At 52.6% G+C, this 26,935-nt stretch overlaps 1 protein-coding gene across 4 annotated transcripts in view; it reads left to right on the top strand.

Moving 5' to 3' along the window:
- Positions 1 to 26,935, top strand: part of Kcnj12 (potassium inwardly rectifying channel subfamily J member 12) — a 44,274-nt gene that overhangs the window by 4,521 nt on the left and 12,818 nt on the right. For 2 of the 4 annotated variants that reach the window (XM_033762743.1, XM_010618168.3), the window contains exon 1: positions 7 to 90. The exons of 1 other annotated variant lie outside the window; for it this stretch is intronic. The gene's annotated coding sequence lies outside the window, so the exon portion shown is untranslated. One more of the 4 variants, XM_033762741.1, reaches the window with a different exon arrangement.

Genomic DNA, 26,935 nt, shown 5'->3' on the forward strand with positions numbered 1-26,935 from the left:
ATGCAGCCAGTGCAGCGGCTGCCGGGGCCAGAAAGCGCCGCCCGGAGCTCGGAGGAAGCAGAGCGCGCCGCGCCCCTGCCACTGACCGAGGTAAGAGCGCTGCTGCCTGCGCACGGACCCCAGACGCTGGGCCCCAGCTATCCTCAGGCAGCCTTCCTGGCCCCTAGTTCGGACGAGGGCAAAAGGGAAGGTGGAGCAAGAAGGTTTGTTTTTTGTTGTTGTTGTTGTTTTGTTGTTGTTGTTCCTTTCGCTTGCGTTCTTTCTCCCTTGGTGAACCATCTGAGGAAATGCTGACAGGGAGCTTTTCTTCCGCTGCCATGTCTCCGGCTACTGCCACCAGGGAACTTTGCTACAGCTAACCTTCATCTGGGGTGCTTCGGATAACTTTGAGAAGCCTTTGGTCCTTCTCTGCTCAGTTTGCATGTGGGGGCTCGGGAGGGAGCCGGCAAGAGCCACTTTGCGCGGGGTATCGGTCCTAGGCATGACCTTCTCTGAGACCCCGCGATCGAGGTGCAGGTACCGAGGGGCGTTCGGGATTTACGAGAGGGCCTGAAGAACGACCCCGGCCCGGGACCTAAGGGCTTTTGGGTTATTTTTCAATCACACCTCTTGTGCTCTAGTGGAGTAAAAATATTCTGGAAATGGTTCTCAGCCAGTGAGCTCGCTGACAAGTCCAGCAGCTTTTTTTGTTTTTGTGTTTGTTTTTTAAAAGTCGGCCTTGGAAACCCCGCAGAGGCTCAGGGTTGTTGGGCCCTCCTGTGCGCACAAGGCTGCTCTGAGTGTCCTGAGGGGTAAACTGGGAGGCGATCAGGGGCTCCTGAAGTGGCGGCTGGGTAGGGAACTCCTGGGGGGTGCTTCAGATGGGAGTGGAGGCCCATACCAGTCCGTCACGTGCATGTTTTAAAAGCTATGTTTAGAATGGGAGTCACCTGATAGTGTTGTTTGGTGGTGGTCTCTGGTTCTGGGAGGTCCTGCCTCCCCGAAGCCTGGACCATCAGGGACCAGGGAAACCCCCTCCCCATTTGACAGGGGAGTATTCATCCTGCAGTGTTGAGACTCCCTGTGGCCATTTCCAGTTTCTTCATTCTCCCCTGCATAGGCTTGAGCCTTGCATCAAAGCGCTGGCGACCTCCTGCCCCCTGCATCTGCCTCTCAGAACCCGGTTCCCAGGCTCTGTTTCCCTGGAGCGCCGAGGCGCCCACACGCCGCTGAAATCGGCAGCCGCCTCCTTGAAGGTGCCAACCTAGAAGGCGTTAGCCTCCGGCCTACCCTTCGCCCCCTCCTCCAGGTGCTGGTGGAAGCCATCCCTTGAATGCTGTCTCACCTGGACTGGATCCCAGCCTCACCTGCACTGGGCTTTCAGATTGAAGCCCCTCCTCTCAAAGCTCCACCCTGGACGGCAGCCATGTGGCAGGAGAGGGCCAGAGAGGGGAGGTGCAGCTCAGCACCAGAGGCTCTGAGGAATCATTCTGAGGAGCCTTAGCTCCTGTGTTCTGAAAAGAGCTCTCCTCACCGCTGTGTCTGTTAGAGGCTCCCTAAGAGACGTCCAGTAAAATCTGCCCCTCATTTTCTTAGTGGCCCCTCTAAACAGCTAGGGGATTCAAGGTTGGTTGCTTCAGGAGGGGACCCTGGGTGGGTTGTATCAGGTGAGGTCAAGACCTGAGATAGAGCAAGTCTGAAGCAGGAAAGACCAAAGCATTCTTGGGACAAAGAGGGAGGCTTCAGTGTGCTGGACAGCAGAGCCAGACCCTCTTCTTCACTGGAGAAGCACTGAGCACATGCAGTAGGCACTCTGTAAATGCCGACTGTTGCCATGGCATGGCAGGCATGTGCACAGTGGAGGGATGTTAGGAGCTCAACTGTTTGAGGAGGAAGATGTGACTGGATAAGGTATTGTCCAAGGTCACACGGCGGGCAGCTGGGCTGAAATGGAAGCTTTGACTAGCTCTCCCCAGGTTATGGGGCTTTCCCTGCCAGCCTCGCTCCCCAGGATTGCTGTATCCTTCTTTCTCAGTCTGCAGCAAAGGGAACAAGGAGCACTAGGTGGCCTGCAGATTGAAATAATAATGACAACAGTGATAATAGTAGCCACAGTACTGGTGACAGTACTGCCCTACATCTCTGCAGCACTGGGACCAGTGCAGCCCATGGGCAGTTTCCTCTGGCCTAGCCATGCCTCCAGTGTCCTGAGCCATGGTTAGCAACAAAACACCAAGCATGGCACTGGAGGCCTTGGCACATGGTTGGGGTAGAAGTGACTGTATTGTCACTCCCACAACTTCTATGGTTCTTTCCAACTCCCAACCCTAACCCCTTGGCAAGGGCTACTGGTGCCCTCGCAGTGGGCACCCTCAGCCCTTGTTCCTAGCTTAACTCTGGCCTGGGCTGTCATCTGACAGGTGCAGCCAGTGTGGTGGCTGGGCCTCAGACAGGGCTGCACTGTGAGCAATACATGACAGACCTGTCCAGTCCCTGGGGCCTGCCCCTGGAGCCCTGCCATAGGCTGGCACCAAGGTGAGGCTAAGATGGGCAGCTCATGGGCAGCAAGAGGGGTAGAGGCTGGGCTAGCCATGTGGAATGAGTGGAGGGCGTGGGCTCAGCCCCATGAAGGAGACTGCTTTGCTTTGGTGAGCCGGCAGCGGCAGGGAAAGGCTGCAGATGAAAGTGAGCTGCCCAAAACTGGGCCACGCGGGCAGGGTGCCTGAGGCTTCACAGGAGTTGTGGGGGTGGGGTGGGGTGATGAGCTAGGGCTGGTGGGTTTTCCAGAGCAGCTGGGCCCAGGGAAGGACCAGAGCTCTGGCTAGGCACTGGCTGAGGGCCCAGGGCTCTGCCAGCTTATTTAATTTCCTAATGGCCTGCCAGAGCAGAGGGCAGCATTAGCTCTATAATACAGACAGGGGTTGGAGGCAGGGGAGGCTCTGGAGGGCCACAGCCTGAATGCCTCCAACTCAGAGCCTTGCAGCGCTCCCTGGGGTAGATCACACCCTCCTTGGACCACGGACACCCTGCCCTAGGCAGCTGTGTGCCAGGTTGTTTGGACTCCCTGTGCCTGCCTGCATTCCAGTTCGACATCCTTAGGACCTAATGAAGGCCTGGTATGCAATAGTGCTAAGAGGATGCTCCATGAGGCTTCAGTGGTAGCTCTTGCTCTGCTGCACTAATACAAGCTGTGGTGGGCATGAGAGCCGGGAGTGGAGACCCTGGCAGGCCACTTCGAAGTGTCCTGTTTGCAGAAATACTGAATGAATGTCTGTTGAATCAGTGGCTATCACTGTGTGGGAGGAGACCTGAGGAGAGACAAGCAGTGCCAGGGAGGTATTGGAGCCAATGGGACAGTCACTGCTGGCTTTGATTTCTTGTCTGTGAAGTGGGACTGAAGCCCCTGGATAGGGGAAGTGGAAATGTGAACCTTGTCATATGTTTCTGGGAGACATGCAAAGGGAGTCTTTGGGTGTGCAAAAAGGGCCCTGGGAAGGAAGGGGTATGAATGTTTGTGGTGTCAGAGCCTTGGGAGTCTGTCACTCCAGACTGGCCTTCCCTTGGCCTGGAGACAGAAGTAAGTTGGCTGCAGCAGAAGTAGCCTCAAAGGTGGCCTTGTGTCCTGGTGTGTTGCCCACGTCTACCCCGCTCCCTCTGCCACCTGCTCTGATGTTCTCAGCTCAAGCTGTCCTCCTTGGCTGCTGAGTGGCAGCTGCTGAGGTGGTATAAGGCTGTGGGGACCCTAGGGACCTGAGGCCAACTCCCATATTAGCCTGCAGTCGGGCAGCATGACCAGCCATGGTGGACCCCTTTGCTTAGCTTCCCTGGGGAGTGGTTCTATCCTCTTAGAGTCAGTGGGCGCAGCTTTCTGAGTCCTGTCTGGGACCCCTAACCTTCCCTCCAGGCCTTGGGCAGCTGAAGCCTCCCTTCTATCGCTCAACTGTGGCCCAGGCCTCTTTGAAAGATAGGCGTGGGGAGAGGCCAGGGAAGAAACAGTAAAGCTTAGGGAGTGACAGGCTTCCACCTGGGACTTTGTTGCTTGAGCACTACCGTGTGCACAACATGCTGTGAGTGTCAGGGCCCTCCCACAGTTCCAGCCTGGCCTCACTCTCCTGTCTCACTTTCTCTCCTCTGTGGCTACCCCGCCTGCCCTCCCTGTTATACTTCCCAAAGACCAGGCGTGCTCCTGCCTCAGGATCTTGGCGTGTCATACTTCTCTTGCCCGGACTGCTCTTTCCCACATCCTTACACAGCCTCTTCCTCACCACGTTCAGGTGTTGCCTAGATACTGCCTTCTTTCTGAGGCCTTCCTGACTCCCCTGTACAACACTGTGTCTACCCTTCCAGGACCCTGATTCTCTCCCTACTTGATTTTTTGGTAATCCTGTATATCTGCCACATAGTATTTTATTTGTTTGTTTATTGTCTGTCTTCCCTTGAAATATAAACTCCTTTATATTTGCAGTCTTGGTCCTGTTTACCATGGCTGTATCCTCTAGCTCAGTAAGCACTTGGGCACGAATGGGTCGCTGTGGCTGTGTGTGCTGCTTGTTCAGAGCATGTGCTCAGCCACAGTTGTAGCTAACATTACTGTCCATTCTGCAGATGAGAATATCAAGCTTAAGAGGGCAGATGTCATTGTTCTAGAATTGTGGGGCTTGTTGGGAGCAGAGCTAGGATTCACTTTTCTGTTGAAGCTTTGGCCAGCCATCTGTCTGGCCGAGGGGCAAGGAGTGAAATTTATGTCAGGTTCCTCCTCTGTATTGAGCTCTTTATGTCTTTGTCCTCTTCTGCTGAAAGCTCTGAGCCTTGCTGTGTCCCAGCTCTGGAGGACTCTACTCCAACCTGCAAGTGTTGAAAACTGGTCTATTGTAGAGCTGAGCAAACTGAGGTCCACAGAGTGGAGCTTCAGCTCTCCACTGACCCCTTTAAATTGAAGAATCTTATCACCTTCCTTCCTTTAGTAGAAGTGTATAGGGGCCCTGGCTTTAGGAGGTGGTATGGTGGGAATGTCTCCATTTCTTGCCCAGATAAGCATTTTCAGACTCCAACGACTGCTTGGGTTTTATGTCAGTGTATTTTACTTCCCCTTTCCAATCTCCTGGCACACTCAAGTTTTATATATGTCTTTTAACTTTTACATTTTTGTTGTGATCACTTTTAGCAGTTGCCTAGCTATCAGGAGAGCCTGGTACTTTCTGGTTGGCCTGCTTTGGTCTGAGCCTGAGCAGACAGGGTTGGAGCCAGGGTATGGTGGGCCACTCAGCTCAGCTATTCCGAGTGTGCAGGCATAGGGCTCTTGATTCTGAGGTCACCTGAGGCAGAAGAGGGACCAGGTACCAGAAGACGTGAAGCCCTTTGTGGCTTCTCTGCTCCCATCCTGAGGCATACATTGAGGTGTGTGCGTGCGTGTGTGTGTGTGTGTGTGTGTGTGTGTATGTGTGTGTACACTGTGATACCCCCCCATTGTGGGAGTGGGCACCCTGACACCAGAAGGGCCAAAAACCCTGCCCGCCAGGTCCAATAGCTCTTTAGAAGCACAATATGGGGAGCAGGAAAGGGTGTGGAGGGCTCTATGCTCTGAATCCTACTTTCAGCTGTCTGGAGATTTAGAGGGGGCAGGAGGAGGAGAGAGCATGTGAAGACAGAGATGTTGGGCTGTGTGTGATGGAGGCTAAAAGGACAGGGCGAGGGCGGTCAAGGAGGAGCCATGGGGCCCAGTGAGGCCAGCCCTCACCCCTGCCCACCTCCCCCTTTCTCCAGCTGCAGCTTGGGCCCCTCAAGCGCTGGCTCCAGCCCTACAATTCTCCGGCACTTAAAGCAAAAATAAATCACTGCCAGCAGCTGGCGTTCTGGGTGGCAGCAGCCGCGCCATCCCCCGGCCCGACCCTCTGCCTTGGGGGCTCCTGGTTCTGGGCCAAAGCCAGACACTGAGAGATCTTCAAGGGTGGAGAGGCATAGAAGTTTGGCATGGCCCAGCAAGTGGTGGGGACTGAGTGGGTCACATGGAGGGCAGAGGTGGATGGGTGCCTAGGACTACAAGAATATGTGGCTAAAGCCAGGTGTGGGACTTCCAAGCCAGATGTGGGGGCACATGCCTGTAATCCCAGCACTCAGGAGGCTGAGGTGGGAGGATCAAAAGTTCCAGGTCAGCCTGGGCTAACCAGTGAAACCCTGTCTCCAAAAAAAAAAAAAAAAAAATCAGGATTTCCTAGAGGTCTAGGCCTCACCCTTGTGGAAATAGATCTGGGTAGGACTGGGCCATTGGAAACTCAGAGGGACACAAACACCTGTATCCCTCTTACATACCTCCTTCAGTCCTATTCTGGGGCTTCTCTTTTCTTTCTGGCCCCTCCTTTTCCTTCTCAGAGAATCCTAGAGATCTTGACTTGTCAAGTGTTGGTGACATAGGCCCTAAGGATGTCAAATTTAATTGCCCATGCTTTCATCAAATAACTGATGAGCACAACATACATGTGCTTTGACTGGACCAGGAGGCTGGGGACACAGCAGTGCATAAAACCTCCCCTCATGGGGTTGACATCTCAGTGGGTAGGGGAGAATAGACAAGTACACAGACACAGGAGGAACCATAGCCTTGGTTGCATCCCTTATTAGTTATGATTTTTATTTATAAGATTGTTGCATGCTCCCGGTGGAATATTAAATAGTTGTAAGAAAAACAATTTTTAATCCTTTAATACTTTACTCATGATAAAGAATTAAACAATTGAAAGCACATCCTTCATTCTCAAGCTTTGTCTTCAAGCTTTTGTCCAAAAAACTTTATGTTTTTAAGTTGGCTTCTTAGAGAACCCTTAGGTTTTCCAAGAAAACATTAATATGTGAATGTAGCTACGTTAGCATGCTGACATCTATAGCTTCCTTCCTTCTTCCCTCCCTTCCTCCTTCCCTCCTTTCTTTCCTCCCATGGGATCTCTCCATGTATGCCATGGTTTTTCCTGCACCAGGAGCCTGGCCGTGTGGTGTCCCAGTGCCCACAGGACCTAGGGCTCTCATCCCGTCTCCTTTGGATATGGATTGAGACTGAGTCACCGAGTCTCTGGATCATAGAATCCTAGTTGTGGAGTCTTTGAATGTGTAGAACCACCGAAGTTCACACATCATGGGTTCTTTGTAAAGTTTCAGCTGCTTTGAGACAAAGAACCTGGAACTGCAGAATTGGAGCATTTTGGCATCTGGAGAGCTGCTGAGCACTTGCTGGTCCTTCCTTCCTGGGATTTCTCTGGCAGTTTAGATGGTTCAGAGTCCTGGCTCCATCCCAGCTTCTGGTTCAGAGGCTCTGGGGTGAGCCTGGCAGTCTTTGGGTTTTAATTTCCCCCAACAGCCCTGCCCCCTTGATGAAGCTGCCCTGTTAGGGCCTCAAGCCCTGGACAGGGCCCATCGCCTCAGGGAAAGTCCAGTTTTTACTTAGGACAGGGTAGGTCCCACTTGGGGGCTGAAGGTGAGGGGCCTGTCGGTTCTCTGGGTGGGGTCCTTGAGTCTCTGTTGCCCTTTCCTTTGACCTCCCAGCAGCAGATTCACTGGCTCCTTCACAGTCCTCAGGCAAAGGCAGGCGTCTGCCAGGGAGGATCAGATCTGTTCCTCAAGATCTGCATCCCTGTGCCCACCGCCTACCTGGTCACCCTTTTGTTCTTGCAACGGGGCTTGAGAATTATTGGGCCCCTGTTTAGATAGGATCTGATATCCTGATTCTAGGAGAGGTGATAATGACCTTGATGCCCTCCTCTGAGTCTCAGTTTCCCCATTTGTGAAATGGGCGCTAGATCCACTCCTATGTCTGGGCATCTCTCCTGCCTTCTGGGCTTTGGCCCTGCAGTCAGGGCAGGGCAGGGCAGCTTCTGCTCTTGCTCCCCCTCTGCTGTGCGGCCGGAGGCTCAGCCATGCCATTGCCACTGCCTGCTGAGCCTCAAGCTGTCAGCGGCACCTGCCTAGTCAGAGCAGCCAGATCCCTCCTGGGCACCCAGAAACTTGGGGTCACCATAGGGAATGTCTGCAGGAGCCCCTGTAGTGGCCCCAGAGCTGGTCTAGGCACATCCTGGGGACTGTCTGAGAGAGGACACCCAATTATCCTCTTCTTTTCTTCCCTTGGGTATGAGGATGTGAGCAGGCCTGTGCCTGGTCAGCCCAGATTCAGCCACTCAGGGGCCCTGGCTCTGACCCATAGCAGATGCCCTGACCCTACAGCACCAGGGCTCAGTGACTAGGCTCTGGGCTGTGTTGATCCAGCTGCAGCTGGCTGAGGACACCCCAGATCGCACATAGGCAGAGATGGATGAGATTAGGAGGACAAGGGAGGCATGGGGAGCAGGAGCCCTGAGAGATGTGGCCTGAGCCTGTGCCCCAGTGGCCTCGCCTGTGGAATGGGAACACTGAGAAAATGAACCGAATGAATCCATAAACCGTGGCCCATGGGGCTGTCCTAAGACCACCCCCTGGGGACTTGAAACAGTACAGCTGAGCATCTGTTGTCTAAAATGTGGGACCAGGCATATTTCAGATTTCAGAATTTTTCAAGTTTTAAAATATTTGCATTTTAGATAGACAGATAATGAGAGATGCTGGGAATAGCACTCACATCTGAACATAAAACCCATTTATGTTTCATATATACCTAAACACAGAGCCCAAAGGTAAGTTTATACAATATCTTTAATAATGTTGTGTGTGAAAATTTTGTGATAGGGAATTTTCCACCTGTGGCATCATGTCAGGACTTACAATATTTTGGAGTTTGGAGCATTTTGGGTTTTAGATTTGGGGATTAGGAATGCTCAAGTCCTTCAAATTTATTGTCTCCCAGTTCTGGAGCCCAGACGTCTGGAATGAGGGCATCAGAGAGGCTGGCTCCCTTTGGAGTCTCTGAGGAGAACTGTTCCTCTTCTAGCTTGTGCCGGCCCTGGCATCCCTTGGCTGGTAGATGCACGTCTGTTGTCTCTACCTCCAACTTCGCATAGCCCTCTCCTTGTGCTCTCTCCCCGCCTCCCAATACTTGCCATTGGATTAAGGGCCTGCACTAACCCAGCATGATCTCATCTCCAGAGCCTTAATTATGTTTACAAAGGTTCTTTGCCCAGAAACAGGACACATTTACAGCTTCCAGGTGAACATATCATAGGGTCTACCTGGAAACACAAATCTTTATCTTGACGTTTCCTTCTTTAAGAAAATTGTAAGGTTGGGAGTGTAGCTCAGTGGCAGGACCCTTCCTTGCCTAGCATGTGAGAGTCCTGGGACTCATCCCCCAAAATGGCAAAGAAAAAAAAAACTATTAGAAAAGAAAACAAAATGTACTTGTGGGAGGACAATGTAGTTTGGAGTCACATAGCATTGAGGTTTGGCTTTTCTAGTCTGTGCTACTTACTATCTATGTGTCCTTGGGCAGATGACCCAGGGCAGATGATCTGTGTCTCAGATTTCTCATCTAAGGAATGGACATAGTAGTGGTCCTTCCTTCAGGGGGAATTTTGAGCAATCAGAGTTCATGGGAAGGGCCGGGACAAGGAAAGATGGGAGACACCTTTTATGATTCTAGCAATCAGCAAAATGGATTTAACATCTGACTGGGGTTTCCCCTGAGAGGCAGTTTCTACTGAGTTAACGCACTCACTTCTAAGTCTCAATCCAGTCCTCTGCTGTCATTGATATGGTGCTGCTGTAATATGGAATCTTTAGTTCCTCCTGCCTGGGCTACCCAGACAGAAGTTTCTGGAAATGGCTCCAGCAAGTTGGAGAGGCTGTACCTTTGTGATTTTTGGGAGGCCAGAGTCATGCTGGCTCAAGACCCTCAGCAGAATTTGAGTGTCTTAGCCCCAACCCTCAGCCACCCAGGTTGCCAACACCACTGGTTTTTATAGCGACAATCTGAATTTCTCAGGATTCTGAGAGGGACCATCTTTCCATGTTAATATATCTTATTGTAGATTCCTTCCTGGCAGTTGCAGGCTCCTATGAGGAGGAAAGTTTCAGACCTTCACCCCCCCTACTTAGGTTGAGCCCTCAGGGAGTGGGTGGGATGCCCTTGCCTCATGGGGGGTCTTTTCTTATGTAACTGGGTGTTTACAGCTGACCCCAGGGACAGGGTGTGCCTGTCCCATCTTACAGATGCCAAATGGAACAGAGAGGACAGCCTAGCTTATCTCCCAGCAGCCCTGTTGTGCCTGGAGACTGAAGGTGGGCTTCATGGACATCTGGGTTTCCCCCAAAAGCTTGCTGCTGTCAAAGGAGAGGTTGGAGTTTTTTCCTGTTAGTCTCCTACCTGGACCATTCTCTGGGCCATCAGGCAGCCATGTCCCCCTGGAAACAGCCAGTATATTGGTAACTTATGGTGCTTGGTCTAACTCTGGGTGTCTTCAGCCCCTCTTTTGGAGCCTGGCCACTGTCAGGATATTTTGGGGGTATCCAGACAGCTCACAGCCTGGTGGTGTCACCTGGTGCCTTTGTTTCTCAGGAACTAGCATGACATCTCTCTGAAACTTGGCACCCAAGTATAATAATGAGAGTGCCTTTTTACCCTGGGTCTGTTGGTGCCAGGAGCTGTGCTCAGAGCTTTCCCGAACATTATCTCATTTAATTCTCAAAATGTCCCGGCTGGATGAGGAGTGAAGCTTGTGAGAGGAGGCTCCTGGCAAGTGGCTCAGCAAGATTTACATCCTGATCCAGAAGCCCCAAGGAGAGGCCTTAGTTTCCTAAAGAATGCCACAGGCCTTGGTAAGTTCTCCCCTGAGAGACAGAAGATGCCCTGGGCCTGTGATGTATTGTTTAGGGGTCACTTCTGCTTGGAGTGGCAGTCTGGTTATGAGCCAGGTAGCCTGCATTTGAACAGGGCTCCTATAGCCCATTTGCTGTGTGACCAGAGGCTGTGTTTCCCTTCTGAACCTCACTTCCTTACTCTTGAGAAATGGGGGTAAATCTCCCTCCTCTTAAACTGTGATTATGTTGGACATGTGCCAGGCCAGGTGCTAACACTATTTTGGAATTTTGTAAGGCAGAGAATCCCCTGAGTTCCATCCATTTCACAAATGGAAAAACTGAGGTTCTCAGAAAGGGTTGATCTGGTGGGGTTGATAACCAGCCTGAATGACCAAGGCTTTTCACCCCTTTTGACCTCCACTGTCCAATGTGGACTGGCCCAGGTGGCCTCATTCCTTCTGTGGACCAGGCTGGAAGCTGGCAGACCCTGCTTAGCTCTTCTAAGCTGTAAGACTCATGCAGAAGAAGGTTGTGCAAAGACCCTTTGAAAGCTCTCAGGGTGGGGAACATGCTCTGCACCCCTTTCTTAAAACTGAGATAGAGCTGGCTTCCCCATTTGCCCTGCCCTGCCCCGCCCACCCCAGCTGAGCCTCAGGGGCTGGGGAAGTGGATCTGTCTACAAGTACTGTGTGATGCCCCATGGGGGTCACTTTGCTGCTTGGGAGACCACTAAGTTGTTGATCACTTATTCCTTCATCCATTTAACTTTGGGGATCCTTAGTCCTGTGCCCATAGATCCCTGTGTCCATAGAAGTAGTTGTGCCCATAGATCCCTGTGGCTAAGTAGACATATTTGCAGAAGGCTGGGGGCGCTAAGCCGATAGGGCTTCCAAGGAAGAGGTGGTGGTTTCTGACCCTGCGCGTGGCTACTGTGGAACCTGTGGCCCTCAGGAAGAGTTTCCAAGCTAGTAAAATCCTTAGAGAGCCTTTCAGAGCCATCACCGGGGCTCCAGGCAGAGGTTCTCAGAATTTGTCTTCCCAGGACCCCTGGACTTGTGGAGCAACAGTTAAAGGACCCAAAGCCCCAAGCAGTATCTGCCCAAATCACAGTCTCTGTTGCTAAGGTGGCCCTTCCGTCAGCCTTATAGACCCTTTCTCACCACTAGGCCTGTGTCTGAGCTTGGGGTCCTCATCCTAGACCATCTTCTTCCTGCTCCATCTCAGAACTGTGCTCTCTTTCCTGGAACTACCCCCTGGTGCACAGGCCTACTCAGCTCTCCCCATCCATGGTCCTGGACTCCCACTGAGAAAGATCAAAGAAGAGATTTCCCACTGGTTCCTGACATGGCCACCCTCTGTCCAACACCAGCCCTTTCCCTCCTGCAGATGGCATGTCACCCCATGTCTACAGGCCCTGTCACCTCTCTACCTGAGTCCATGGCTATACCCAGGCCACCAAACACTACTGGATTCTTCTCCAGACTCTGGTCAGGAGTGATTCTTTCTGGAGGTGACCGTTGAGAGCCCCACTGGGATTGGCACTGCTATGCATGGTCCCATGTTGTATAGGGGACACAGCAAAATCCTGACCCCAAGGTTCTTATGTGCTCTTATGAGACTGACTTTAGACTGTCCAGGCAGAGATCCATGGGGAGTCAGGGAGGAATCCAGAGGAGGTCTGAGGGAAGAGACCTGGTGGATGGGTTGGGCCAGACAGGGTAGACAGGGAGCAATCCTGTGGGGCCTGGAGGCCACAGCAACTCTTCTGGTACCATTTATTTATTTCTTACCGCAATGAGCATTTCCTCCCATCCATGGTGTGTCATGGTGTGGCTGGGGCTCTGCTGAGCAGTTGGGAGCTCAGAACTTGGGTTCTGTCAGGCTGTGGTTGGGTTCATATCTGCTTCATGTATCTTCTCTCCAACTGGATCGAATGGTGATTGATTAATTGTAGTACTGGGGGTTGAACCCAAGGCCTTTATACTGAGCTATATCTCCAGCCCATTTTTATTTTTTTATTTTGACAAAAGGGCTCCCTAAATTGCCCAGGATTGCCTTGACCTTGCTCTCCCCCTGCCTTTTGGAGTGCTGCGATGGCAGGTATGGGCCACCAAACTCAGGTCTCACCAGTTTTTGTTTTGAGATGAAATTCACATCCTGTACAAAATGAACCACTAAAGTGAACAACTCAGAGTCATCATGGGCACTCCCAGCGCTATGCAAATACCACCTCTATCTAGCTCAAAATCATTTTCCCAGAAGGAAACCTGTCCTAATAAGCAGTCGCTTCCTGTTTCTTCCTCCTCCTAGACCTAAAGCCAACAGGCTCTTTCCTATCTGTGGATTTGCCTAAGCTGGACCTTTCATATGAGTGAAATTGTGCAGCATATGGCCCTGTATGCCTGGCTTCCTCACAGACGTCCTTGTTTTAGGGTTCACTCACTCATGTCCTGTGTGGGAACACCTTCCACCCTTCCTTTGTGGTGGACACTATCTCACCGTATGGCTGGACTACATGGCTTTGTCCATTCGTCCAGCATCAGACACAAGGGTTGTCTTCTCCTTTGGCTGTGGAACCAGTGCTGCTGGGAACATTCCTGGGCATGGCATTGTCTAAACACCTGTCTGCAGTTGCCTACTGTACCCACAAGTATGATTGCAGTAGCAAGTGGCAAACTGTGATTTGCTTTTGAGGATCTGCTATGTTTGAAAGCTGTCTCCCAGCTCTAATTAACACAGTCTTGACCTCCAGTCTTGCCTCCTCCCTCTGCTCCAGTGTCCACATCCCTTCTCGCAGGAGCCTTTGCTTCCCTCAGTTCTCTTTCTGCACCCCTAGTTGTCTCCAAAAAGTGTCCAGAGCAGGGCCATTGTGTCCTCCACAGTCACTTCCATCTTTGCTGTACCCATCAACCCACATCCCACTGGAAGCACCATGGCAGGTGTGTGGCCCCTGGTGCCCAGCTCCCACCCCTCCACAGCCTCCTCCCTTCTTCCTGGGCTCAGGCCTCTCATCCTCACTCCTTCCCCTCACTGTCCCTCCCCAAGCTTTGGCTAGTGTTTGGGCCAGGCATTACCCCCAAATGTGACCTGCTCAGGGCAGAGCTGGAAGCTGGGTCACTGCTCGAGCAGGAGCCTCCCTGAGATACTCACTTTCCTCCTGGCAGGTCCACACTGCTCCCTGTGTGTCAAGGCTGAGCCTGGGAGGGAGCCTGAGATGGGCAGGGCAGCTCATGGCTGTGTATGTTGGTGGCTGAACTTCTGGAGATCTGGGTTCTTTACCTGAAAATTGGCCTTTAGAATAGCTGCCTCCCTATTTGAGTTGTGGCTGTGTTGATCCAGGGTGACGTGTGCCCGGGGATAGAAGGGTGGTCTGCTGGGTTCTGGGTTGCAGTGACTCCCCCAGAGCATGCAACAGAGCTCTCCTCTGCTTCAGTGACCCCAGGTGGAAGAAACAGTAATAAACTGCCTGTACAAAGTTCGAATGGTGTGCATCTAGGGTCCCTACAGGCCTGGCTATAATCAGTACTTAGTATATATTCACCTGTGGGTTACAGACAGGTCTGTGTGTGCCTGGTAGTGCCATCCTCAGGCCTGGGCTTCCCAGGGAAGAGTAGGTTCTGGCTTCTGTAATGGGATGCCAAGGCAGGCAGACGACAGATCACAGATGCCCCCAACTGGCCTCTCTCACTGGGCTCCACCCCAGCTGCAGCTGCTCCATACGGGGGTCCAGGCCCAGCTGATCCCCCACCCCCTAATCATCCTGTCAGAGCAGAGGAATGGCAGGAGCCCACCCCCCAACTGAGCTATGCCCAAAGGATGCATTTGGAGGGGCTCCAAGCCACCTGCCCCCCTCAGCCTGGGGAGCTGCTGTGAGAATGTGGGCTTCATGAACCTTTCTCTCCTCCAGGGCTGCATCCTCAGGGGTAGAGCCTGGACAAGTGGATACAGAGAGTAGTGCCTGAGGCCAGCTGTGTAGACAAAGCCAGAGTTTCCATGGCAGACAATGTAGATGTTGGTGGCAGTGTGGACAAATGTGAACTGTGGAGAAGGAAAGAGCTGGGTAGGGGTGGGGGCAGTACAGAGGGCCAGCTTTGGCTGTGCGTGTGCCAGGACCCCATGATGTGTCTGGACCTTCAGCATGCTGTGTAGCCATCAACACACCAATGGCTATATATGAAGAGGCCAGTGTAAAAGGATGTGGACATTCTGCATGGTACAGGCACATGAGGGTCCTGGTGGCCTCTTCCCTGATGTTTCCACCACCTCTCATTGCTCTCTGAGGCTGTGGTCAGAATCTGAAAGCCACATGTCCCTCAGTCTCCTGAGACCTCCCTGTATCTGCTTTCCTAGGCCCCATCCTACCAGCTAGAAAGGAGCTCCCCTGCTGGGACCTGGGAGCAAGTGAAACAGGAGTTTCATACTTAGAAGTTTGCGCTGTTCAAGCATCACTTTCACACGATGGCTCCAGATGCAGTGGGACACTTGTATCCCCTTGGTATGGACAAGGACACTGAGGTGCAGAGAGGTTTAAGGGAACTTCCCAGGGCACCAGAAGCTCTCCTAACCTGGGACTGAATGATCCAGTCTCCAGAAGGCCAACGTCAGGGCCCCGCAGCACTCTGTTCCCATCTCATGTCTGGCTGCCCCCAGGGTTGGCCCTGTTTACCTCGGCGCTGCCACTCAGAACCTCTCAGCTGAGACGGTGTCATCCTACACAGCTTCAACCTATTGCAAGCTTCACCCTGCACAGCCTCACCCCTTGTACTGCATCACTCCACTGCACAGCCTCACTGGGCACAGCCTCACCCTCCCCGCTGCACAGCCTTACGATGCACACAGCCTCCACAGCTCTTCGCCTTTGCTGAGGTCCCTTATCTGCCCCGTTGCCTTTTTCATGTCCAGCACCATCACTAGTGCTGACTTTTCCTTATGCCATCCACTGAACTGAGGAGAGAGGGTGTATTGGAGCAGGGGAGGGGACTGGGGTTCAGGCTGTGGTCTATCTGTAGTCTCTAGTATTTGAAGATGACCTCTCATTGCCTCAGTTTCATTACCTGTAAAATGATAATATGTAGCTCATAGGGCTCTCATCAGGTTTAAGTGAAAGAAACCAGGTATAGTATTAGGGGAACAATGCCTGACATGTAGTAAATTCTCAATAAAGGTAAGCTCTCACTGTACATTATTGCAGTTGTGCAAACAGGAGGAGTCTGTGCTCTGTTCCTGCCCTACGCTGGGTGACATGGGATTCCAGAGAGGAGTCAGGACAAAGTCTCAGCTTGAAACTAGGGGAAGGGAGGATGAAGGTAGTGAATACCCAGTGTGGTTAGGCTGTGACAGAGCCTTGGGCCGTGCACATGCTAGGAGCACAGCTGGGGCTGAGATGGGGGGGTGGGGGGGGACTGCTACAGGGAGTTCAGTGTGGCCAGCAAGTTAAATCATCAGAAAATTCCCATTTGTTTCTTTTCCAGAAACTCTCCATGGCCTTGTTAGGGCCACAGCAGGGGTGCTGGTTGTGCCAGCAGACTCTTGGCAATGGCGGCTTGGTCATGGACATGGCCACACGTATCATTAGTGCTGGATGGGCAGCTTTCCTCGCAGTGCCCCCCATGCTTGGCACAGGAGTGGTGGCCACTGGAGTAATGATCAGTATTTCTCTGTGCCAGGTGTGGCTCTTAAGCTCACCAGTTCTCACAACAATCCCCTCTTATTGCCCCATGCCCCACATTACAGATAGGGAAAAGGAGGCAGAAAGAGGAAGTGACCTCCCCGGGGTCTCACTGTGACTGAGCAGCAGAGATTGGGTAGAGGTTGTGCACTGGCCCAGGGTGTACTAGGTTTAGTTGAGGAATGGTGGGAGTTTCTTCATTTGGTTGTCAGGGTTGTTTGCAGTGTGTCCCTCCCTGTTCTGCTGTGTGGCCCAGGCATGGTTAGCCCTTCCTGAGCCCCTGGGTCTCTGAAGCTAGTCCTGATGTCCCTTAACTTCTCAGCTGTACATGGATCCCTGCTGGGCCTGGCATGCAGCTGCTGTGGTTTGCTGGAGGGTGGGCAAGGGCTAGGGCCCTCTCAAGGTGCCAACTGCCCTGGCTAGGAGTTGGAATGGGGCTGGAGGGCTTGAGGCCAGAGCTGAGGGTTGCCCAAACCTGGACACTTGTTTTCCCAGGGTTATGTAAGAAATCCTCAGCTAATAGCAGGGAAACTGAGGCTCAGAGAGGGCCCCTGGGATTACGCAGCCAGGGAGTCATGCAGCCAGCCTCCACAGAATCATGCTTCTTGCAATGTGCACACTGTCCTTAGTGGCTATTGTTGGGTGGTGATTCTTTGCAGGTCCTGCTCTGGGGTAGGGTCCTGGAGAGTCCCTCAGCCCTCAGAGGGTCTGTTAGGACCCACCTCACTGATGAGGACACTGAGGCCCAGGGAGACTTGCCCCGGCAGAGGCCAACCTTCTAGCACCTATTCTCACTGGTCTCAGGAGAAGCCATTGGTTATAGCATCTCCAGTGGGTAGGTAAGGGGTCTCCAGACCCCTCTAGGCCAGGGTTAAAGTGAAAGGGTACTGGCTAGGGCAAGGGCTCCTTCTCTAAGGATGACAACAGATGTTGGTGCTGTGATTCGAAGGCCTCACACACTCGTCACTGTCTTGACTGCTGGTCCCTAGAGTCCCTGAGCTGGCTAAGCTGGGCCTCCATGTGGCACCTGGGAGGGGTGGCTATTGCAGCAGCTATTGCACCCCAACAAGGGTGGGGGTTCAGGCAGCAGGGGCCTGACTGGTCTGGACCATTCTCACAGCCCCAAGCCGCCCCTGGAGCCCTGAAGAGAGGTGTTCAGAGGCTCTGGCCCCGGATCATAGTTTTGGGGTCACCCAGGGCCTAGATGGAAGTACTCTGTCAAGGTCAATTGTCCATTCTGGGCCATGTGACCCTGAGCAAATCTCTGGCTCTGAGCCTCCGTTCCATCATCGTGAAACAGGAGTCATGATGGTACCTCCCCCACAGGGCTGCTCTGGGATTTGGTTAGGGAGGCCGAATGCTGTAGCGCACGAGGCACAGGCTCTGCCTCTTATAAGCTGTGTGGCCTCTAAGTCACTTGACCTTTCTGACCATTATTAGTTTCCTTATCTGTCAAGTGAAGATGGCAGCTAAATCTTCCCTACGGGGCTTTCTCAGGACACAGCCAGGCAGACCAGGTAAAGTCCCCAAAACTGTGATCAAAGTTCCCGCTCTGGCTCTCCAGCAAGGGCCACCCCAAAGGATGCAGGAAACCTCAGCTTCTCAGGCCTGAGAGCAAGAGTCTTGGTCCCAGCCGCGGCCGAGTGGGGGTTGCAGCTCATGGCTGCCTGCGGGGAGCGGATCACCAGCGGTTTCATCCCGAGCACTCTTGTCTGATGGAATATAAATAGCACGCAGTGTTTTCGAGCATGGATAGGAAAGCGTCAGAAAGCGTCTGCAGGTTGGGCCCTCCCTCCCCATCCAGCAAAGGCAACTGAGGCTGATGAACTGGCTCCGGGGACCAGAGGGAGATGAGAGCTTGTGAATAAATCATCACGTGAGTTGGGCTAATGTACTGGCCACAGGCAATGTGTGCAATTAGTGCATTAACTGTCCAGAGAGGGCAACTTTTGGGTGGGTCTGGCCCAGCATCCCCATCCTTGTGCTTTCTGGGTGGATGCCTGTTTTGGGGTCATGGTGACTCTGGGTCACCTCCAGCAGTACTGTTCCCCAACCACAGGCATCATGCCTATTGGATGTCCCCTGAGTGGCCTTCTTAGGCCTCTGAAGAGACCCAGTCCCTGAGGACTCTGTCAGTCTGGCTTCATCCAGACCTGAGGCCTGTGTTCTGACTCTGGCAGCCCTCAGCCGGGGAAGGGATGAGTGGCCAGGTAGGGCTCAGGAGCTCTGTGCAGAGACAGGGTTTGAGCGTTGCCCCTTCCTACCTCCCTTTCTTCATCCAGCCTCTTTGTGTTCAGTGGTTGGCTTTTTATTTTCTTTTGAAGTAAAGCTGCTGTCCCAGACTAACCTGTTCCTGCCCCGTTGCCAAGGTGACCAGACCATCTTCGCCACCCTGTGGCCATTGCTCGGGTGGGGTGAGGGACTGTGGTGCCCACACATGCACATAGCCTTGGACGTGGGTGTGTGGACATGGGTGCACATGTGTGCATGCCTGTGTACACACGTGTACAAGGACAACATGTGGAGATGCTTCTTTGATGTGCACAGATCCACTGTCGGGGGCAGACACAATTTCCACCCGTGCACTCACTGACACTCTCACAGTGGACTGCCCATGTGCCGGTGAAAGGCCGCCCATAGACACGTGTCCTGTGCCCTGAGGCTCTGCTGGGTGTCTTTCTGGGCACTGGAACCTCCTGTGTAGCAACTATGGGAATGAATATGCCAACCCCACCAGGCCAGACTTCCACCCCTGCCACCCTACAGCACCCAAGGGTCCTTCTACAGACCCCTGAGGGGAAGAGCCCTGCAACATATTCTGTGCTCAGGGGCAGAAGTCTGGACGCTCATGTCATGACCCAGGCCCAGTCCTACTATTGGCACTATCTTCTTGTCTCAGGTCCTATACCAGGCTCCCCAGAGTCACTGGCCAAGATAAGCTTCCTGCTCAAGGGCTATTTCTAGGGAGTGCCTAAAGGAGCATGTCTGTGTATCCACGCAGGCATGGCTGTGTTGCCAGCAAAAGAGTTGCACGATGGTGAGAGCAGAGGATTGGTTGCTGGACCCATACCAGGCACTTAGCATGGACTAATCCCATGAATCTCCGACAGCCCGTTAGGCCCATTACACAGATGTGAAGACTCAGGTGGATATTAACCACCTAGTTAGGAAATGCATGCCTAGTGGTAGATATAGGTGAGCAGACACAGGAGCCTCCATGGCCCCAGCTGGCATCTGTCTATCATCTTGACAGCTGCAGAGCCTTCCTGGCAGCATTCGTCATGCCCCAAGGGCTTTTCCAAGATGCCCAGCTCCCAGGCACAGCTGCCTATGCCACCAAGGGCACTAAAGCCCCTATCTAAGCCTGTTTCTTCCTCTTAGAGCAGGGAGAGTCCCAGTTGGCATCTCACAAGGTTGTTGAGAGGTGTCCACAGCAGCTACAAAATAAAAGCTCCTTCCTTCCTGCTAGGAGGAAGGTTTTTCTGAAGTTTTCAGTGGCTGCCCTTGCTACGCTCAGGCAGAGGTCTTCTGCTCACACCCCTACTCCCCTAAACTGATCTTGTCCTCCTAGGGCTGGGCTCAGATTGAAGCAGCAGCCCACAGTCACACAGTGCCACAGACCCAGAGGCCCACCCACTGTGAGTTCCTGAGCCCTGTACAAACTGACTCAGGGGAAGCCCTGTAGTCAGAGAAGGCTTCCTATAGGAGGTGGTGATCGACCGGCCTGTGGCTCTGATTTCTGCCAGTGACAATAGGTCCTGGGACTCTGTTCTTACAGTTGTGGAAGTCTTGGATTCCTATTTCTACTCTGCCATGGGCCCACTGTGTGGTCCTGGGCACGGTGCTTGCCCTCTCCCAGGCCCAGTTTCTTGCCCCTTTATATATCATCAATAGCATGAATATAAGTAGTGTATGTCAGTGTTGTATATTCCTGGTGCACAGAACATGTGCTGAATCAGTTTATGGGGTTGGAAAAGACTATGAGGCATTAAGAAGTCAGTGCTAGGGCTTGGGTCAGAGTGACCTCAGAGGACCTGCTGGGTACCCTCCAGCTTCCGGGTGCTTCAAGCTCCTGGTAGTAAAGGGGGGCCAAAGAGCTGTACCTCACCCAAGATTAGATGAAAGAAGGCAGGCCAATGCTGCCCATACCCTTTCCCTGCCTTCTGGAAACTTCCTCAGCTTCACATTCTGGACCTGGGTCTCTGGCCCAGGAAGGGCTTTGAAGCCCTAGCAACTGTGGGGTTGACTTGGGAGGAGAAAGTGGGCTATTAACTCCAGAGGCTACTTAGGGGTTGGGGAAGGGGACTGAGCTGGTCCTGCTAAGGCCTCCAGGCTGTGTTCCTGCTCCATCCTCTCAGCTCTCCCTTTCCTGTCCTCCCCTTGTCCTCCTGCAGGCTCTGTAGCATTTCCTGGCCTCAGGGCCTTTGCGCTTGCCTGGAGCCCTGTTTCTTGCTGCAAGCCCTGGCTCTCTCCCAGCTGGCCTTGAATCTTACTCTCCTGGTGGCCAGACAGCATCTGTCACATCTTGTGTTTTCTTCTGGGATGTCTGTCTCTATCTATTAGGACACCCAGGGGCACAAACTTCCACCTGTTCATGCCACACTGTGTACACAGCCAGTGCTCAAAAAGATGTATCTGAAGAATGAATGGACAAATAAGTACGGGAATGGGAAGGTGGCCCTGCCATTCTTTGGGTGTGGCCCTGGTCACCCAGCCCTTCCCTTCGTTGGTGCACTGTGGGTGCCTTTGATATCCACTTCCTCTGAACATTTCTGTATGCATGAGAGAACCCACCCAGGACCACAAAGGATCCAGACACTTCAGTTGCTTATCAAAACAGTATCTCTGAATGTGCAGTATTGTAATTAGCATCTGTTGCCTGATGACGCCTCAGCCAACAGAACCTGTCAGAGGCTCCAACACCAGCTGCGCTTCAGGCAGGAGGGAGCAGGTGCAGCCCCCCTTGCCCGCGTGGTCCCCTGCATCACTGTGTGTCCAGCAGGGAGCTACTTTGGGCCACGATGCCTCCTCATTGCAGTGGGACCCGCACAGTGCCCTGTTCAGAGAGGCTGGGAGGTTCCAGTTGCTGCTTCTTCCCTTAAGTTCACAGGGTTCCTGGCAACTTCTGAGCACCATGCAGAAGCCAGGGCACCCCATGAGGGATCTGTGGTTTCTCTCCTGAATGCCTCCGGGGTCTTGGGAATGATCAGTGTCCTTTGAGTGCCATCATTGGTCACTAGATCTATCAAAGGGCAAAACTGAAATAATTTAATTTGCAGATCTTACTTGGCTTTCTCTTTCATTCTAGCATCAGGCAATACTTCATTCTATAAAATAAAATAAGTGTTTTATGAGCTAGGAAGAGGAGGCTAGTTTTATAGGCAGGAAAATACTGAAGAAAGAAACAAAAACTGGATTGGTCATTTAAAGTGACTTTTCTTGTAAGGCAGGGATAAGAAGACAGAACAATAGAAAAATAACCAAATAGTTAACATCAGATTACTTCAGGTTACATTTTTTTGTGGAAGGATGAAGGTAAAGGGAACTTCATTATTATGCTGATTGAAACTGGCCTGTTTGGGAGACTTTCTGTGATCTCTCATTTTCCTGATTTATTGGAAGCTCAGATAAAAAGCTCAGTTTCAGCTTGATGACCTGGAACTTTAGCATGAATGACTCCATTTTGGTTTTTAGCCTGGTCTGTGGAGCCCAGTGCAGAAGCTTAATCCAAAACAAAATCCTTTTGCTGGGTGTGGTGGCACACGACTTAGTCCCTGCACTGGGGGTTGGGGGAGCTGAGGCAGGGTGATAGCCAAGGGTTCAAGGCCAGCCTGGGCTACACAGTGAGTTCCAGGCCAGCCTGAAGTACACAGTGAAACCCTGTCTTAAAAACAAACAAACAAACAAAGCACACCTCCAAAAAAACTGTCCTCTTGTCGTATTTACTGAGCACTTGGATTCCGTCCTTAAATCCAGCTGCAGCACTGACCACAGAGCCTGTTCCTGCTATGCACGGCGTTTGCTCTGGTCCATCTTCTGAGGGCTGGACACTTAGGACTGTGTTCTAGGTTTTGTGCATTAGTTTTTCTAATCTTGACGGGGTCAGAGCAGCTGTCACCAGGTCTACTCACCTGGCTACTGTGGGAGCAATGCCCAAGCCAGGCCTTGGGAGTCTCCCATCAGGGCCCAGCTGTCCCCAGGCTTGGCTGGGAGCCCCCTGCTGACCAGAAAGGAAGCTGACACTTCCTGCACGAGGAGTAGTGGGGTTTGAAAATGACAGTCCTGCCCTCTACCCATTGGGCCTCTCTGCTGTGCACAGTTAATAGGAGAGGGTAGTGGGAGACTGCCATTACCTTCTCTCTGTGACACGATGAACAGAACCCCCAGGAGTTCTCATTTGACAGTGGCAAAACTGAGGCTGAAGTGAGTGGTGACAAGGAAAGTGAACAGACAGCAGCCCTGCCTGCCTTCTGGTGTTGCCAGTCAGAGGGGTATTGGTGGAGGGCACAGGGATGGAATCCCGAATCCCAATCTCCTCCTCTGCCTTCCCCTCAGAACCAAGCCTCTTGTCAGGGTCCCTCAGGGCAGTCAGATCCAGTCCTCTTGCTTGGGGCTCTGGCTGGGAGGCGGAGACTTGAAAGGATTGATAACAGCTCCCAGTGTGGTCTGCTTCAGGGCAGAGGGAAGCAAAAAGGATGGGAGATTGTAATTGGGTGCTAAAACATGAGTAGGAGTTTGAGAGAGAGTGGAGAAGAAAGGGCATTGGGTAGGACTTCTGGCATGTGCGTAGAAAAGGGTAGGAAGCGCCTTTCCTGGGATATGGACAGTTACCTCCAAGCATTCCCATTTGCCCAGCTGGCTTTATGTCTCTGATCAGCCCTCTCCCTTCCTGAGCTGCTATCTTCCCATCCTGCCATCCATCTGTGCTGTCTCTGCTTTGTCCTCTCCCTGGCAAGGGCAGGTCCAATTCCTCTGCCTTCCTCTGACAAGTTACAGTCCAGCCTTGGGGCCTTTGTCTGCTGTTCTCGCTCAGGTCTCAAGTCTATCACCTGGGAGGTATCCCCTGACCTCTGGTCCTTTTCCTCCCTGTCCGCTTTTGTTTGTCTCACATACTGGAACACCAGCCCTAGCTAGAAATCTGGACATAGCAGAGGCTCTGTAAGTGTCACTGGCTGGCTGGCTAGGTGAGTGGTGGCTGAGGGCACTTGGACAGCAGGTGGAGCATGTGGCCTGTCTGCACTAGGCCTGGCAGAATGCTCAGATCCCAGCTGTGGAAGGGCTCTGGAATGAGATTACATCCTTCTGCAAGCCTCTTCTCTCCTGGACACCCCCTAGACAAGCTCAGCCTCTGCCTAGCCCGGGGTTAACCCTTGGCCTCTTGGTGATCTGCCAGACTCTCTTAGGAATTGTCTGTTTTGGAAATAGGGCCAGACTTATAAAATGGGAGGGAAGAAAGGAAGTGAAGCAATTAACCATAACAGTGTTCTGACAGCATAAGGTGGTCAGGCTACGTGTGGGGGCTGAGACCCTGATCCTGCAAGGTTTCCTCCTCCAACAGCTGCATGGGTCATCTGGCCCAGAACATTCTCTGATGCAGTGAGCAGAAGTCAGGCACTTGGTTTCAGGGGCCTGAGAAACACATTGCTTGGAGAGGAGTAGCAGAAGGGCTGGGGAAACCTTGGAGGCTTCATGGAGAAGCTATCCTTTGAGCTTAGAGAATATACAGACTCCTGAGAGGCACAGAAGGGCAGCCCATGGTGAGGGGCCAGTTCACACTGCCCGTAGATGTCCTTGAGATCCCGAGGGCCATGTGATCTTTAGTAGGGAGTCCCACCTCAGCCCCTCTCCTCTCTCTTCCTTCAATCCTTTCTTGTTGATTTATAAGAACTCTTTATATATTGAATATATGAATCCTTTTTGTAATAAATACCTATCATTAACATATTATTTATGATAGGCTTGGATAAGTAATGCCATAAATATTCTTATGTTGAACATTCCTCAGTCTTCTTTGATGGGCTTTCTGGTCCCAGGCTGCTTCCTGTTGCTGTACTTTGAGTTCTCACTCTCCTGTGCACATGCCAGGTGCTCAGGAAAGGCTGACACTGGAATTCGGTTGAAGCTTGAACAAACAGCTGTAGGAGAAACAAGCTGCACTGCCTCTGCCAGCTGAAGTCCCTTCCCCTGGGCATTTGCTCACTTCTCCCCACCTGGAAGAGGTCTAGCCTAAGACCTGGTGAGCTCTGAGTTCCCTCCAGGCTTCAAGATGATGGGGCAGGAAGTTCCCAGCGGGGCAATGCCCATGTACTAAGGCAACTTCTTGAGATGAGTACTATTATTAGTCTTACTTTACAGGTGAGAAAAATGGAATGCAGGAGGTTCTGTGAGTTTCGTGAGGCTGCAGAGGAAGGAACAGAGACAGAATCTGAGTCCAGGGCATAATACTACAGAGTTCTTACATTTCCCGACTCTCCTGTGCCTTTTGAGAACCCATAGCTCTTGGGATCGAGTCTAAACTTGTTAATATGACATCCAAGGCATGGCAAACCTCAGTTTCTCTCCTTGTCAGCGAATCACCTTGGCCCCCAGCTGGTTACTTTGTACACATTCACCTTCTCTGTTCTTAGGTCACAGCATGTGCTCTGACTGTCTCTCTCTCTACTTGCCCCTAGATCCAAATCTCCTAGTATGTGAGAGTGCCTAGTTGGAAGGATGATGTGGACCACTGCCTCCTTGGTTTGCACACAGGAGTAGTGAAATTCAGAGGCAAGGAGAGCCCTCCCCAGGCCCAGGGTGAGGAACACAGCTGGGATCTGCTCCCAGGTCTGTAGGACTCATCCTGGGCTGATTTGAAGTGTTGTTACTCCTCCCTGGTGCTATGGTCCAAACCAGGCTGGGCTCTGTGTTTTTACAGTCTTGGGCTCACTAACACTCCCCCAGGATGCCTCTCTGGCCCTCTGCCCACCAGGCTAGACACCTCTCCCTGGGTTCCCAAGGGCTGTGATATGGTTTCATTGTGATTCCTGGTTTCTTTGTTGTCTGCCTATACCTGCTGGCTCCTCTATGAATCCTTAGTGGCCAGCACTGAGTGTGACAGTGGGCAGACCCTCAGGAAAGACAAACTGCGAGAGGTAGGCCAGAGAGGGACAGAGACCTGTTGGAGCAGCACCTATAGCCCCATGAACCCCCATGTGCCACCTACTTTTGCGTCACCACAAAGCCTAGGGATGGGGCACTGCCATCGTAGCAGAGGGCACCAGGGGCCTCTATCCCTTGCTGCTTCCAGGGGCCTGGGGCCAAGGACACCCTGTCCCCTTTCTGTCCTCCCTCTAAAGGATGTTCTCAAGATAAAAATACTATCAGAGCATTCCGTGGTGTCTGGTATAGCTGTCTTCTGAGATGGTGGGGTCAGAGACTCTTGCCCTGGCCTCACCTCAGGGATGGATGTCCACCCCTCCTAACCATGCAATGCAGCCTGACTCTGAGGTCAGTTGTCCATCCCCACCATTCAGGCTGCAGGAGGCAGGGATCACTTGGGCATATCCTGGGCACCCAGGAGCACGGCAGCCAGGTTGCTGCCCCATGGATCTGCTGGGGTATCTTCTGAGGGTGGTCAGGGACACATTAGCTCTTCATTGGCTGGTGACTTGTACTAATGCTCTTAGCTGCCCAAGGGGGAGTGATGTGCTGGAACAACGCAGGGAGGGCCCACACTGAGTGTGTGTCTGCTGGGTACTTGGTTTGCCCCTTGAAAGTACTGAGGCGTGTGGGGTCTTCCCATTTTGTAGGAGGGGATCCAGGGTCTAAGTAAGCCAGGGTAGCCAGATCCCCTGGAGAGCTGCTGCCAATGCTGCCACCGGAGCCCTGCTGGTGCCAGGGCCTGTCCCTGGCCCTGTGCCTGCTCATACCTCCCATCACCACCTTCAATTTCCTGGGCACATCCGCTGGGAGGCCAGGGAAGCTGTCATCATCATCTCGATTTTCTGGAGAAGGAAGCTGAGCCTCAGGAAGGGGAAGTGCCTTGCCCTGTCCCCTGGGGTGGTTTCAGCTTTGGCCTTGCTGGCCAGGTTTGGCACTGGGAGAACTCCAGCCAGTTCAGCCCTGCCCCAGGCCAATCAGGCCTGTCTGGGCCCCTCTGTCCTGTGGAAGCCCTGGACATACCCAGTCTCCCCCACCCAGGATGGTGACCACAACCCAGGATAGCATTCAGTGAACTTGTGAGGGTTAAGACCCTGTGGGCTGCAGCAGCTTCTGGAGGCTGGGAGGAGGAGCCTAGACATGGCCAATAGAGACCTGTGTTCCCGTCCCCATGCCAACACTCACCAAATCTAAGACCTTGGGCAAGTCACTTCTCTGCTCCAAGTCTCAGTTTCCCTCTGAGCAGAGTGAAGGTAATCATAGGTGAGAACAAATTAGGGCTATATTTTTAGTTTTGGGGAAGACCTTACCAGGAAATAAAGAATCAGGAATGAGGTTGAGAGAGCATATGGCAGACCAAGGGTCTAACAGGAAGTGGGGAAAACAGACCCTCCACTCTTCTTACCCTTACTTCTCCTCCTCCTCCTCCTCCTCCTC

The sequence above is a fragment of the Fukomys damarensis genome, unplaced genomic scaffold (assembly GCF_012274545.1).
Source record: "Fukomys damarensis isolate Sample0158 unplaced genomic scaffold, DMR_v1.0_HiC HiC_scaffold_13, whole genome shotgun sequence".
NCBI lineage: Eukaryota > Metazoa > Chordata > Mammalia > Rodentia > Bathyergidae > Fukomys > Fukomys damarensis.